The 16,876-nt window shown below is 41.2% G+C and overlaps 1 pseudogene; it reads left to right on the plus strand.

The window, feature by feature from the left end:
• The first annotated feature begins 7,608 nt into the window (after nucleotides 1-7,608).
• LOC116857402 lies at nucleotides 7,609-15,327 on the plus strand (annotated as a pseudogene).
• Nucleotides 15,328-16,876: the final 1,549 nt, after the last annotated feature.

A 16,876-nucleotide genomic window follows, 5' to 3' on the forward strand; every position in this document is an offset into this window, starting at 1 on the left:
ACAATATTAAACAAATCTTAATTGCCAAAGATTTACCAAGTCATGTGAATTTGAGAAGTATTTGGGTTAATATTCCCATTTTGGGGATTTTCAGGAACATGTAACTTATATAAATGCTCATTTATCTCTAAACCAATTTGAATAGAACTATTTTAAGGGATTTTATGTATCATTTCCTAATACTGTCCAGAGGTAAGAAAATATCACATACACATAACACACAGAGAGATACATAATCATATGAACAGACACAGAGGAAGTGTAATTTTTACCCTAAAATTTTAGTACACTTTTGCTTTGTATTTTTAATTTAAGGGAAGATTGAAGGTGGTAAAAGGATAAAAGAAGAGCAGAGGTCATGATGGGAAAGGAGGCTTTAGAGGAGCCAGATTGGAGAGATCTTCATTTTACTAAAGAGTTCATTGAAGTTTCAAGCATTTTCCTTGGTAAAATCATACCAACAAGAAGGAGGTGGAGAAAATTTGTGGGTTGTATAGCCAGTAAGGGCTCAAGAAAGGGGTTTCAGTCAACTGAAAATTTCTCATGCAATCAAATAGAGAGAACGCTGAGGTCTCACAAAGAGCCAGGAAAAAATTTCCAGTCCAGAAATTGGAAAGTGAAACCACACGCAAGATAAAGAACCAGGAAAAATCACCAAGTCCAGGAAGTTAAGGGGTAATCCCCACTCAAGACAGAGAGTCAGGAAGAAAAGAATTCCAACCCAGCAGATACTTTTCACAAAAGAAGCCTGAGCCTCTGACCCAGGTTCTGCTTGTCTGGAATTGTATTCAATAACCTTAACCATAAAATATTTTTAAAAATTGAAATTCATCTTCAAAGTACACATATTTTATCTCATTAGAAATGTTTTGTGAATGTGGTACAAAATTTGAAGGGACTCCTAAATGTAGAATTCAAAATAGAACTCTAAATCCTTTATTTGTAATATAAGATTTTTTATAATATATATCTCTTTAGTTCTCTTCCGCTTTCAAGGGTCTCTGGGGTCTTCCTATCACAAGTGCAATATTATACAAACTCCTTCCACATTCTACCAGTGACTGTGCTTGCCTCCTGACTCTTCTTCCACTCTCTCCCTATTACTTGCTCCTTTAGTCATGTAAGAGTTCTTATAGCTCCTTGAACTTGTCAAGCTTGTTCCTGCTTCAGGGTTTTTATCCTGGTTCTCTGAGCCTAAAATGCTCTTCCGCCAGACTTCAGATGGCTCTTTTCCCCATTATTCAAGTCTCTGTTCAATGTTACCCTCAGGCCCCACCCTCGCCTTCTATTTACTTACTTTGGTTTTCTTCATAATACTTAAAACTCTGAAATTATCTGGCTCGTGAATTAAGTGTATCACTCTCCATTATAAAGTGTTGGGAGATTTTCACTACTGTGTCCTGGGCACTTAGAACAGAATCTGGCACATGGCATAGTTCTTAGCATATATATTTTGAAAAGAAATACATGGTTAACAAATGATTATAAACTTAGTGACTAGAATTAATTCTAGTGACAATAATAATTATCCATTTTGAGTGATAGTGATACTTCATGCATTCAAATACTTAAGCTTTCTCAGGGAAGCATATGTACTAGCCTGGATATTTTCTGGTAATATTACTTAATAGAGAAAAGGGAACAATAACATTTAAGTCCATTTTCATCAGGAAATATCAAAATATATGAAGCTTTTTTTCCTGTAAGATTAAAGAATTCATATTTACAACTGAGATGGATTATTTGATGTTTCTTAAGTAAAGGAAGGCTCAAGTTTGTCTAAGGTTGAAAAAGATTAGTTTATATCATTCTAGAGAACAACTGTTTGCTCAAATTCATGCGGGATTATAATTAAAGGTCACAGGAAAGCATATTTTGTTTTACTTCTGATTGAAATGAGGGAAATGTCTCAAATTAGGTGCTCTTCTCATATAATTAATAATACCTAAAACCTCATTTCTTACAAGCAATCCATTTTATATTTTCTTTTTTTAATATTTTATATTTTTATTGTATTTACATCTATAAATGTATTTGTTCATAAATGCATTATCTGAGGTCATACTCATATGTCCTGTATTGTCATTTTCTTTATATTGTTTAGCTTCTCTTTTCCCCCACTCAAAGAGCTCTTGCTTTGCAACTCATGTTAGCAAATGTGGCTGTGTGTGTATTTATGTATTTATGTTACACATATATACACATGCACACACACTCACACACACATACAACCCTGTGCATAACATTTTCAAATAGCAGAAAAACAAAGACATGGTGAAAAAAAAAGCCTAAAGAAAAAAAACCTTACCTATAAATAAAGAAGGATAACATTTATAGTGAATTTTTTGTCAGTGACCATGCAAGCAAAAAACAGTAGAATGAAATATTTAAAGTGTTGAGAAGAAAAAAGCCCCACCATCCTAGAATCCAACAAAATTCTCCTTTGAAAGTAAAGCAGAAATAAAAACTTTCTCAAACAAACAGAATTCCTGGAAGAAATAAGCCAGTATAGCATGGCCCTAGGATACAAGATTAATTTACAAAAAACTCAATTGCTTTCTTACATATCAGCAATAAACATTTGGATTTAAACTAAAACAAAACAACTTGGAAACAGCACTAAAAGTGAAATAAATCTAGAGGATTAGTATGTGTGAGACTACAAACTTCTTTGTAGAAGAATTTTAGAGCAGCTTTAAATAAATAAATGAGACATATTCTGTGATCATGGATTGGATGACCCAATATCGTTAGTATGTCATTTCTTCCAAATTTACCTATAAATTCAACACAATTCTAATCAAAATCCTGGCAAGCTATTTCCTAGATATTGACAAACTGATTCTGGAGTTTACATGGCAAGGGAAACAATTAGAATAGTCAACGTAATAATGAAGGAAAAGAAGGTCATATTATCCAATTTTAAGACTTACTACAAAGCTGCCATAGTAAAGATAACTTAGCATTGATGAAAGAAAAGACACATAGATCTAGAACAAAATAGAGCCAAGAAATATACCACAAAAATATGACCAACTGATTTTCAACAAAGATGCAATGGAGGAAGTACAGTCTTTCCAACAAATGGCAACTGAGCAATTAGACATCTGTATCTGAAAAGAGGAACTTAGAAACTTACATACTTTGCAAAATTAACTCAAAATAAGTTATAGAACCTAATATAAAATGCAAGACTATGAAATTTCTAGAAGGAAACGTATGAGGAAGTCTATATTACCTTGTGTTTGGCATTGAATTTTTAGATGCAACATGAAAAGCACAAGCCATGAGAAAAATATTGATGTTGGACTTCGTTAAATATAAAAACTACTTCTTTGTGAAAGAAAATGTTAGGAGAAGGAGAAGACAAGTCACTAACCTGGAGAAAATACTCTTAAAACACAGCCCATCAAGGATTTTTATTTAAGTATACATAGAACTCCCAAATTAAACAAAAAGAAAACAACATCATTAAACATCATTGTGGTGCCTGGGTGGCTTAGTTGGTTGAGCGTCTGAGTTTTGCTCAGGTCATGATTCCAGAGTTCTCAGATCAAGTCCTGCATCGGGTTCTCTGCTCAGCAGGGAGTCTGCTTCTCCCTCTGCCTCTACCCCTTACCACCCCACCCCCCATTTGTGCCCTCTCTCTCAAATAAATAAATAAAATCTTTAAAAAAAATGTGTAGAAGACCTGCATGGACACCACAAAGAAGATATACAGAGAACAAATAAGTGTATGAAAAGGTGTCTCAATACCATTATCATTAGGGAATTCAAGTTCATATAATGATGACACACCACTATATACCTATTAGAATGACTAAAATTCAAAACACTGACAAAACCAATTGCTTGCAAGGATTCAGAGTAACTAAAACTTTCATTGCTTGGTTGTGGGAATGCAAAATGGTACAGCCATTTTGAAAGATAGTTTGTGTTTCTTACAAAGCTAAACATAGTCTTATCACACAGTCAAGCCTTCATGTTCCTAGGTATTTACGTAATTGACTTAAAAATTTATGTTCACAAAAAAATCTGCACATGAATATTTATAGCAGCTCTACTCATAATCACCAAAAACTAGATGGTACCAAGATGCTCTTCAATAGGTGAATGGTTAAACAAACTGTTGTACATTTATGCAATGCAATACTATTCATCAATAAAAAGGAATGGGATATTAATTTAGGCAAAGACATGCATAAATCCTAAATGCCTATTACAAAGTAGCCAGTCTGATTAGGTTAGATATGATATGATTCCATTTATATAATATTTTTGAAAAAGAGAAAACTATAGAGACAGTAAAGTGACAAATGATTGCTAGGTGCTTGGGAAGGAAGGTTGAGTATGTTAAATAAAGGGCATTTATTGGGGTGGTGAAACTATTCTGTATGAAATTATAATGGTGGATACATGACACCTTACCCTGTTGTCAAAAGCCATAGACCTTGACAGCATAAAGAATGAAAAATTAATGCTTACAAATAATGAGATAAATAAATAGGAGGTTGGGAGATGTCAGAACAGAATGAAAATTATGAAAACAACAACATATGTATTACAAATGTATGAAACAACTTAAGGGTATGGGGTTGAAAGGTGTTGACCTAAGTATAAGTATATTTGAACAGTTATTAACACCAAAGCCAAAGGACTATACAAAAAGCATTGCATTCTAGTTATCAATAAAGTTGTTTCCTACATGCATTTATTAATAATTTATTTATTACATGTGATTATTAGCAATTCTGAGACCATTATACATGTATACCATAATTAAAAAATTAATTATATGTATGGTGAATGTTGAGAGCCAGGTTTCTCACCATTTGTTGGATTAAAATATTATGGACAAAAAAAGGTTGATAGGCTAGAATGATTCTTATAGCCATGGATTCAAGTTGCAGAAATCAATAGGAACTCATGTTTAGCTTAATAGAGACACATAGTGTCACATAAATAAGTATTCATAGATATATGTATATACACAGGTTGACATACACGCATAAATTTTTTTGCTCTACCAGCTGAGAGGGCCTAGAAGAAATGGCTCTTTGGTAATGATGAGCATACCTAATGCCCAGATTTAGATTTCTTTCTTTTTTTTTTAAGATTTCTTTTTTTATTTGAAAGAGAAAGTGAATGGAAGAGAAAGAGACAGAGAGAGAGAGAATGAGAGAGAGCAGGAGCAAGGGAGGGTCAGAGGGAGAGGGAGAAGAAGACTCCCCTGCTATCAGGGACCCCGACACAGGGCTCCATCCCAGGATGCTGGGATCATGACCCGAGCTGAAGGCAGATGCTTAATCAACTGAGCCACCCAGGTGCCCCCAGATTTAGGTTTCTGATATCAAACTCCAAAAAAAGAAACCTATGTTCTGTGAAGAAATGGATGACTCAAAGACTGGGTTAAGAAATATATAAGTTGGGGGCACCTGGCTGGCTCAGTTGGTTAAGCAACTGCTTTCAGCTCAGGTAATGATCCCAGGGTCCTGGGATCAAGTCCCACATCGGGCTCCCTGCTCAGTGGGGAGCCTGCTTCTCCCTCTCCTTCTGCCACTCCCCCTTGAGAGCTTGGGCTCTCCTGCTCTCTCTCTGTCAAATAAATAAATAAAATCTTAAAAAAAAAAGAAATATACAAGATGAGCTTGGAGTATTTTGTAGTGGCAGAAAGTAAGAGAGTTCTCAATTCTTCATTCTGTAATAACCTATTATAATCTAATATCACTTCATTTAATTCAGCTTTGGCTGAAACAATTTGAGGAATTAAATAAAATGAAATTAGATTATAACCCAATGCATAAAATACATATCCATGGGTCCATCCTGAGATAAATAAATAACTGAATAAATACATAATTGGAGGGAATAGACATATCTGTGCAGAAGAATTCGAAATTATATATATATACATATACATACGTATATATATATAATCTCATCGAAGAGTAGAGCATAACTCTCTATTTAATTACGGGCTGTGTATAGAGAGTTCTTTCCAAAGAATAAAGTATTAAAGTGGGAAAAAGGAGTAACTTTACAATGGAGAAACTGACAAATGCTGTGTTAGTCAGGTCATCATTATCAACATAAAAAGTGATGTTATGTTGACAGAGTTACTTAAAAAAACACTTTTATAAAAATAGAAAAAATGTAATCTACAGATTGATAGAAAATATTGGTAAATCCACATAGTAAAGGATTCATCTTACATAAATGTAACACTTAAAACATATGAAACAGAAAGACAATAAAATATGAAAACGGAATACACACTATATCTAAAAGAATATATATACAGATTACAAAAAATGCATACGAAAGATGCACAACATCAATGACTATCAGGGAAATGCAAAGGAAAACCACAAAAAAATGCCATTACACACTTTATAGAATGGCTAAAACCCCAAAATATGAAAATACCCAGTGCAGGAGAGGATGTGGAGCAATAGGAACTTTCATTCATTGTTGGTTGTAATGAAAAATGGTATAACCACATCAGAAGGCAGTATTGTATGGTTCTATTCTTATGACATTCTGGAAAAGTTACAACCATAAGCACAGGAAAAAAAGACCATAGTTACTATGGAGTTGTGAAGGAGACACACAGGAATATTTTAGGCTGATATAACTGTTTTGTGTGAAGATTTATGACTGTATTTATTGTTAAAATACGTATAACTTTCTGTGATAGTAGTCAATCAGCAGTTGGATTTTTAAAAGGATCACTGGTTGCTGAGAAGAGAAAGGATTTCCCAGGGGCAGGGTGGAGGCTAAGGCAGCAGGGAGGCAACCTTTGCTGAAGTGGAGGTGGGAGATGATGGGGGCTTCACCCACAATAGTAGCCATGGAGACCTGCCGCAGCCAATGGATTTGGACGGGATTTTAGAGTTTGATGGGACAGAAACTCGTGATGGGTTGTATGGAGGTTAAGGGAAAGAGAGGCAACGATTGTGTCAATAAAAATTTCGCAATCTTTGATTCTGACCAAAACGTGGAGCCCTGATCTGGTTTGTAAAATTTATCGCCAGATACTGTCCACGTACAGTTTCTAACGTCTCTGACCCCCACACACTTTTCTCCTTGCAATCAGAGAATGCCCTCCACCCCGCGCCCACCACACCCTCATCCATGGTGACTGTGGCAAACCTACTCTGGCAGAGCCAGAGTGTTCACGGAGGCTGACCCGAAACGCAGGAAGAGGCTCTGAAGGAGGGTCATTCAGGGGCTGTTTGGAGAGCAGTTGTGTTCACTCCGTGGAGAGCTTCCTGACTGTCCCAAGGATTCCCACAGAAGCATTAACGTCAATCTCTCCTGAACAGGAGTCTCCCTTCTGAGATCAGGAAGGAAAGGCACAGTCGCCATTTTTCTTTCATCTTCCGGGGGAAGTGCTCCCTTCCCGGCACCTCAGAGGGAAGACCTTGAGTGTCATCCCCAAGGGCGTGGAGGCCAGAGCGGGAACTCAGCCACCAGCTGTCTCCATTGGGAAGCGGAGCTCTCCCGTCTGAGCTTTACCACTGTCACAGGGGCTGAGGTCTCACACGCCATTCTTACGTGAGGATGGCCTAAATGCTCCTGAGGCGCTGACACCCTACCTGAGGAAGAATGCCAACTCTGGAACAGCAAGCAGGCCCTGGGGAGAGTGGTTCTGGAGATGACTCCACCTTCAGTGAAATCACGACCAAGCCAAAGAATACCTCTTCTGGAATCTCAGGGCTCCTGAACTTTGCTGAGGGTCCCGTCACGAGTAAGAGCAGCTGGAAAGAAGTATGTGGAGCAGAGTTGGGGACAGTTCTTATATAAGCAATTATCCATGTGTTGGTGACATGACCAAGGTGACACACTTCCTCCTGTGGGACACCTCAGCTTGACCATATGACCCCATTTATGAATGAGTGACATCCATTCTTATTCAAGAACCAACTGTCAGATTGACACCTTTCCACGTATGAGTCTTCAATGCCATTTTGTTGCTGGAGAGACTTCACTAAGGCAATTCCGGGACAGATAAGTGGTTGTTTCTGTTCTGGAAGAGACCTTTCCACTGTAATCACTGGAAGCTCCTTACCTACTGTGGAATTAGCTCAGGATTATGTTCAGCTTTCTGTCCTCTCTCCACTTAGAGCACCCTTGACCTCAGCAAGATGAAAGTCCTTAACCTTGCTCCATTCAATGCCCTAAGCCCCAGTAAAGGGGCTCTACAGGAGAGTCTTTCTGATAAATGACAGAATCTGACAGACATCATCACCTGAAGAAATAGGGGGAGAGGCCAAGATACCTAAGGTCCTCCCTCCAGCAGAAGCTCACATTCATGTGGGGAGAGAGGGAGGCTTTTGTTCCCATCACATGTGGACAACATGGCACTGAGGCTCAGTCAATAAAGTCCTCCCTGGTCAGTTCATGGTGTCTGTAGTCAACCCAACATCGGCGGGTCATGATTTTTTGGAATAGTTCTGTCCAGATTATATTTCTTGGATATGAGTACTCCAGAACTTACCAGGGAGTCTGACTACAGTAGAAGGTATAATGAAGAAATCATTGCCCCCAGGAAAATTCTCCCAAGCCGCCACTAATTTCCAGATCTTGCTCTTTGAAAGTGAGGGCTAATGAAAGTAGCAAGGTCATATATGGCTGACATAAGAGGGCAGAAGGAGCTGCCATTTCCTTTCCTTCTCTCTTTCCTTCTATTACTGACTTTACCTCATCCCCAGTTTCCTTCAGTCCCTGCTCTTAAGCCTTATCTTTGCCCTAATGGACCCACACTGCTGACTCTAAATGAGACTATACAAGGATCATTTGTTCTCCTGGATACTCTTAAATATATTTGAAAGTGTTCATTATAGGCTTTAAGGCAGGTCTTCAAATCTTTGTGTCCCTGTTTTTGTGTGTAGTGTGAAGGAGGATTCCAGATGCATTTGGTTTTCTACATGGATGCTCAGTTGTTTCAATGTTATTTATTAAAAATAAAAATTTCTTAAAAAACTATCCTCCTGCTCTGTGGTTGCAACTTTTTCATAAATTAGGTGTGTGTGTGTGTGTGTGTGTGTGCATGCGCATTGTTGTTTTCCAGGGCTCATGATTCAGTTTCATTGGTCTCCTTGCTGGTGTCTGCACCCAAACTACAAACTTTGTTCCTGGAGCTTGCTTGTATTTCTTACCGGCTGGCAGAGTAATTGCTCTTGCCTTCTAGTTTTCTCAAGAATATCTTGACTCAGTTTGACCATTTATGTGTATCCTCTTATGTTTAAGAATCATCCATGGTATCATGTACACATATATTCACATATGAAGCCCTTTCCTGTTTTGAAATATGGGGCTGCAGTTAATGTGCATTTTCTTTTTTGTGAGAACCAAAATGTTTACAGTGTTAAACCCTTAATCTGTAAATGTATTTTATTTAATATATAGAGGGATTTATGAATATGTTTAAACAACCTTTTTAAATTTAAATTTTTTTTCTATAAAGTTCTTAATTTCTGTAGTTAAATATTCTAAGATACTTGATGTTTTGGTATTATAGATTGCAAATTATATTTTGTTTACTTTCATTTTCACACATTTGTTGCTGGCAGAAAACAAAGTTCATTTTTTGGTATATTGATTTTACACTTAGCAAACATATATATGCTTATGGGTTGAATAGCTTAGCTTTCTTTTTTTTTTCATTTTGGATTTTCCTCATATACAGTCTAATCATCTGTTTATCATGAAAGGTTTGTTTCTCACTTTCTGGTCCCTCTCCCTTTTGTTACTTCTGCTTGGCATCACTGCACTACTGCTACCTCCATTACAGTATTGAAAGGAAACCATGATAGCAGGAACCCTAGTTTAGTTCCCAAGTTCAAAGTAAAAGCTTTCAACTCTCCCTCCAAAGGTATGATGTTTGCTATAGGTTTTTTTAAGAGTTTATTTATTTATTTGAGAGAGAGAATGAGAGTGAGAGAGGATGAGAGGGGAGAGGGTCAGAGCGAGAAGCAGACTCCCCAATGAGCAGGGAGCCCGATGCAGGTCCCGATCCTGGGACTCCAGGATCATGACCTGAGCTGAAGGCAGTTGCTTAACCAACTGAGCCACCCAGGCACCCTCACTACAGGTTTTTCATACACATACTTTATCTAGTTTGCTAATATATTTTTATGTTTTTAAAGGTTCATTTTAGAATAGTTTTAGATTTGCAGCAAAGTTGCAACAATAGTGAGGAAATTTCATATATGTCCTAATCTCAGTTCCTCACATTATTGACATCTTGCATTAGTATAGTACATTTGTTACAACTGATGAACCAATACTGGTAATGTAATTATTTATACAAGTACATACTTTATTCAGATTTTCTTATGTTTCATCATATTTCTTTTTGTCTGTTCAGCATCCCCTCCAGGACACCCTCTTACTTTCACTGACCATATCTCTTTAGACTCCTCTTAACAGTGCCAGTTTCTGAAAGTTCCTTGTTTTTGATAACCTTGACAGTTTTTAGGAATATGGGTCAGGTATTTTGTAGAATGTCCCTCAATTAGGATTTATCTGATAGTTTCCTCAACATTAGACATGGATTATGTTTTTGGAAGGAATATGAGAGAGGTGAGGGGTCATTCTTGTCACATAATATCAATGGTGTACACTGTCAACATGATTCATCATTAATGGAATTAGCTAGATGAGGGAGTGTTTGTCAGGTTTTTCCATAGTAAATTAATCCCTTTTTACCTGCATCACACTGTAATCTTTGGAAGAATAGGGGATCCCCAAGACCCCCAGTCATCAAGATTAGGACTCTGAAGGATGACTGCAGAACACCTCACCCCATATAGAGGAGGCCCCACACAATCCAGCTCTCCACACCTTCAGCCATGGTGATGAATGATAGGTCTTCTTCTAGTTAGGGGATCAAAGAGGGGTGAGGGAATTGTTTAGAGGGGTCTGGCTTGAGGTTGCAAAAGTGAAGAATCCAGGCCCTGCTAGAAGTCACCAAGAAGACTGTGTAAGAACTGAGTGGACTTTCCATCTCAGATAAAGGAGGACCCACAGACACCTGTTCATGCTGTCAGCCCTGGGAGGCCCTGGGCAGGGATAAGCAGAAGCTCCTGACTCCTTCACTTCCTCTTTGGGAGTCTCAGGAAAGAGGCAACTTTGGCCTGAGGGAGACATCTTCAGGCCAGCAGAGAGAGAAGGTTCAGACCCTGTCTGGAGTAAACATAAAAGCTTTGAGGATAATTAAGTGTATTTACCAACCTAGAACCCAGAGGGGCCCACAGAATCCACACCTATCTTTACTGTCAGCTCTAGGATGCTTAAGTAGAGGTAACTAGCTGAAGTAGTGTATCCTGATTTCTGTCTTGGTTCCTGACCTTTATATCAGGAGTCTCAGAGAAGCACAACTTCATTTTGGGAGTGGGATCTCAGGCTGAGTCATGTCAGCAAAGGTAAGGATTCTGAAGAAAGGGTGAAGGGGCCTTTCACCACAAAGAAGGTAACACAGACCTTTCTTCCTCCTGTAGTCAGTCTTGGAAGCCCTAGGGAGGGTCCCTGAATACATTTCCTGTCTTCCACTTTGGGAGACTGAGAGATGTGAGGCACTCTCTGAATGATGCTTCATCAGATTAAGCAGGGTAAGGACCTGCAACTTCACATAGAGGGCTATGGGAAGACCTAAAGGAAAGACAGGGGAAATCTTTAAAGTCACAGAAACTTGTTCTAGAGTCATCTCTGAGAAGACTTGTGCATGGATTTCAGGCAGAAGACACCTTCATAATTCTGACATCAATTTCTTGTGAAATCAGGGACAGAGAAGGCCTGGATCCCCTCCATATGGGATAGAAGTTCCCCTAAAACCTCTCTCACAGCCCTCACCTTGACAAAGGAGATGAGTGCCTTGGCCTGAGGCACACATCCTTACCTTGGCAGAAGGAGGAATGCAGACCTTGCCAGGAGGAAATATGGTGACCTTGAGGATGTATAATGGGACTTTCCATTGCAAATAGAAGGGCCCCACAGAAATCTTGCCCTGCACTTGCTGTCAGCCACGTTTGGACCTATGGTGGCCAGATGTGGTGTTCTCTCATTTCTATCAGTAGTGAGTAGTATCTTAGCTAAGGTCTTTGCTGAGAGGGCAACATGAAAGTCAGCAGAGAGCGGTGTGGCTAAGGCCTTGCCAGATTTGAATATTAGTATCTTGAGGGATGATGGAGGGTACTTTACTGTAGAACAAAGGACAACCTCACATAATCCAGTCCTGCCTTCCAGTGTTAGCTCCAATAGGCCCTGGGACATGGTAGCCATAGCAGCAGCATCTGATTTCCCCTAGGGCATCCAGGAGAGGTAAGGACCTTGGTCTGAGGGGGCAGTAGAGGGAGCAGGCCCAAGTTCAACCAGGAGTAATGTATGAACTCTGATTAAGGGCTGATAGAATCTACCACCCAGGAGTGATGGGCCTTAGCCCCACCATGCCCATGTTGACAGTTCTCAGAGGCCCTGAGACAAGGTGTAAGCATGTGGTGGACCCTCACTGCTGCCCGATTGTCTCAAGGAAGTGAGTATCTTGGTCTGTGGAGGTCTCTCTTGGGTAAGCAGGGAAAGGGGGCCCAGGCAGTGCCAGTATTCAAGGTGAGGACTCTTGAGAGAGGTCTCAGGAAAACTTTCAACACAGGGGACTGCCAGGCACTGCCATGTCCCTTCTGTTAGCCTGGAGATTCTCTAGGCAGGAGTATAAGGCAGATTCACTCTTTACCTCTTCATGCATCACATGGACATGGAAATCTTGGCCTGAGGGACTCATCATTACTTTTGTGAAAATGAGCTCAGGCCTAGATGGGGAAAATACATACACCTTGAAGGGAACTAAGTGCACCTGCCATCTTAGAACACAATGGGCCCCATAAAACCCAGTCCTAACATGCTTTCAATGTGGGATGTTGAGGCAGACTTAGCCATGTGTGCTGGGAGTGTTTTCCACTCTTCCATCTGACTGGGAGGGGTTGTCAAAGAAGTAAGGATCTTATTCTGAAGGGGCCTAGTTCAGCACACAAGAGAAAAGAATCCCAGGCCCTACCATGCATCAAGCTGATGACTAAGAGGGAAGAATTAAGGGACCTCCTACTCCATATAGAGGGAGACCCAGGACTGCTCTGTCCCTTTTAGCTTTGTGAGGCCCCAGAGAGCAAGCCTGGATGTGGTGTATCTGGACTTCCATCTTGAAACGCTGAGATTGGTGAGGTTCTCTCTGAGGTGTGTAGCCTGAGCTTGGTAGAGGGAGGGGTTTCAGGCCCAACCAAACATAAAGAAGAAGACTCTGAGGGAGGAGAGAGGCGATCTCCCACCCTAGAGTGTATTCTCAGAAACCCATTCTTTCTTTCAGTCCTAGGAAGCCCCAGGCAGGGCCTTTGGGCAGATAATTCGACTTCTTTAAACCCTCTTTGGGGTCTCAGGGAAATCGGGATCTTCGTTTGAGGGCACCTCCCATCCTAGAACACAGGAGATTCTGCTTGTCATCTGTATCCTGAAGCGCCCCCTCAATTCCTCTTAGAAGAGTGCCAGGAACTGGGTGGTGAGGGCCTTGTTCTAAAGCACGTGTTCTCAGGTCAGCAGAACAGAGGGGGCCTACTCAGTGCCAGGATTCAAGGTGTAGACACTGGATGTCTACTAAGGGATCTACCCATGACAGAACAGAGGGAAGCCTACAGTGCTTGACCCCATGTGCCTACAGTCAACCCAAGAATCCTAGGCTTTCTTGGTTGGTTACAACCTGGGGAGCTTTCTCACATCCTCTGATACGATCTTAAGGGACAAAGTGACCCAAAGTCCAGAAGGCCTTTGGGGTCCTAGAGCAACCCCTAAAGAGGAAACCTGTAAGTCAGTCTTTGTCCAGAGCTGCCGAAGTTGCATTTCTCTGCTGAGGTGGCTGACCCTGTCCCTCTCACCTCCAGACCTGTGGTACCCCAACTCCCACCATTCTGCTCACATTTCTACTTGCTGCTGCCAATAAGAGTCGTCATACCTCACTCTCCAGAGTGTCTCCAGAGTGCCTCACATCTGAGCCAGACTTTCAGGCCCAAAGTGAGATACAGTGCCTGGCAGTTGTACATGTTCTCATAGCTAAAGATGAGGAGGAGACTTGTTCCATTTCCTCTTGCTTTTTCAACTTCTCTTACCCCTCCACCTCTTCCTCCTTGCCTTCCTCTCCTATGATCTCAGTCTCCCCAGAGAAGGAGGAGGGAGAGGAGCTTGCTGCAACACTGAGTCCTCCCCAGAGTCCTCAGATCTCCTTCTGCTCCTTCTCTGCATCATGGAACACATAAGAGGACGTCTCCAACAGCCAAGAAGAAGAGGATACAGGTTCCCCAAAGACCTCAAAAGACAGGGACGCCTGGGTGGCTCAGTTGGTTAAGCGGCTGCCTTCGGCTCAGGTCATGATCCCGGCGTCCTGGGATCGAGTCCCACATTGGGCTCCTTGCTCGGCAGGGAGCCTGCTTCTCCCTCTGCCTCTGCCTGCCTCTCTGTCTGCCTGTGCTCGCTCGCTCTCTCTCCCTCTGTCTCTGACAAATAAATAAATAAAATCTTTAAAAAAAAAAAAAGACCTCAAAAGACAATGAATCTTTGACCAGAGACCCACTAGATGAGAAGGTGGCTGATTTGGTGCATTTCATGGTTCTCAAGTATCAACTGAGGCGGCCCATCACAAAGGCAGAAATGCTGAAGGTTGTCCTCAAAAGATATAAGAAACAATTCCCTGTGATCTTCAAGAAAGCTTCTAAGTGTTTGGAGGTGATCTCTGGCATTGATGTGAAGGAAGTGGACCCCACCACCCACTCCTATGTCCTTGTCAACTCACTGGACCTCACTCACGATGAGATGCTTAGCGACAACCAGAGCATGCCTAAAAATGGTCTCCTGATAATCATCCTGGGTGTGATCTTCATAGAGGGCAATTGTGCCCCTGAGGAAGACATCTGGGATATCCTGAATATGATGGGAGTATATTCTGGGAGGGAGAATTTCATTTATGGGGAACCCAGGAAGCTCATCACCACAGATTGGGTGCAGGAGAATTAGCTGGAATACTGGCAGGTGCTTAACAGCCATCCTCCACGCTATGAATTCCTGTGGGGTCCCAGGGCTCATGCTGAAGCCAGTAAGATGAAAGTTCTGGGGTTTTTGGCTAAGATCAAAGGGACTGACCCTACTTCCTTCCCATGCTGGTGTGAGGAGGTTTTAAGAGATGAGGAAGGGAGGGTGCAGGCCAGAATTGGCTCCATGGATAATACTACTACCATGTTCCTTACACAACATTGGTCAACAGCTTTTCCTGTCCCAAATGAAGAGTGAGGCTGAATCATCACTCTGTGTTTGAGGAGGGCAGTCTTGGCTCTGAGTAGAGGAGAGTCAGGGTCAGGCTGGGGAGAACACGGTGTATAACTTGTGTTCCCATTCTGTATGGGTGACTTGGAAGTTTCTCTTTTTTTTTTCTCTTGATATTTTCCAAATGTCCCTTTTAATGGAAAGTTTAATCCTTAAAGACTCTAAGTTTTGAATGACATTAGTAATGAATTTATTGCTGTTTTTCAGGTTTAATAATAAGAGTTTCAATATTTTGCAAAAATTTGGGAAACCTCCCATCTTATGGGGGACCTGGTACAAGGTAACATTGGAATAGAAATTTCTTTGGAAATGTGAAAGAGCTGATCAGTAAAATATAGGGTTAAATAAACAGAGGTGAAAATGTAAGGGATGGTTTATCCTTAGGTTTGTTTATACCTTCTAGTCCACCATTCTGGAAAATTAAAAAGATATACTTGGATTTGCTTGGCCTATTCAAGAAAGTAGATGAAATCTTTATAGATAAAGTCCCTGCTCACTGACTCTTGCATTCACCAAACATCTCTTTGGAAGGTCCTGTTGTGCTAGTGGGGATCCTAGGATCAACAGGACAGACCCCTATCCAAAAAATGGTAGAGGCCAGGAGCATCAATCATATCAAGAAGATGGTGAGATGTCCTCCAAGAGCTACAGAACAAGAAAAAGGAATGAGGAAGCGAGACTCCAGATGGGAGAAATCAAGTAAAAAGGTCCCAAGCCAAGGCACTTTGGGGCTCTGAGAAACTGTAATTCCTTCTGTCAGAGTTGGTTAGGAATCCGGGTGGTAAGTGGGGAGTGAAGGTTGTACAGGACATCTTTCATGAATAGGTTTGGGAGATGTCAGAATCATCATTACTGGCTGGAAGTCTCAGTGTGGTCTGAGAAAAGAGGTCAATGGAGGAGTGACTCCACAGCATGCCAGACACCAGCCCCTACCTTAGGGCCACCCTGAGTTCTGTCAGGAAGAGCACAGCTGCTCCCTGCATCATCTGGCTGAGCAACACTCTTGAATACTCTTGAGTACAAGGGTCCAGTGCACCCCTGCTGATGTCCCAGCACTGAGAGGTGTCCTGGTGCCTGCTGGAGGCTAGGGTGTGTCTCCTCTGTGCACAGTGGACCCCTCTGCAGAGGCTGGGGCTATGTGAGTGAGTGGAGGTGATGACTGATGTCTGAGAGTGGGGACAGACCAGAGACACTAGTGAGCAGGGGAAGGGAGTGTGCACCTGCAAGGACAGGGGTGGTTGGAGGGGTAATGCCCTGGGACTAATCACCTTGTTGACTTGGCAGGTAAAGGGCTGAGTGTGGACATGCCTTGAAATAGGTCTGGGTATTGTCCCTGGCTCAGGCTGCCTCCCCCAGATTCTGAGCTGTTGACACACTAGAGGGTAGGTGTCCTAGACTATGACTATTGGTCTATCTTGCTACCAGATAGAGGATTGTCCCAAGGTGCCGACATTTGCATGGTGGATGGAAACACGTGGAGATGGCACTCTTCCTTGTTAAACTGATGGGTGTATGT

This window comes from Lontra canadensis, unplaced genomic scaffold (genome assembly GCF_010015895.1).
Source record: "Lontra canadensis isolate GAN:19392208 unplaced genomic scaffold, GSC_riverotter_1.0 scaffold123, whole genome shotgun sequence".
Taxonomy (NCBI): domain Eukaryota; kingdom Metazoa; phylum Chordata; class Mammalia; order Carnivora; family Mustelidae; genus Lontra; species Lontra canadensis.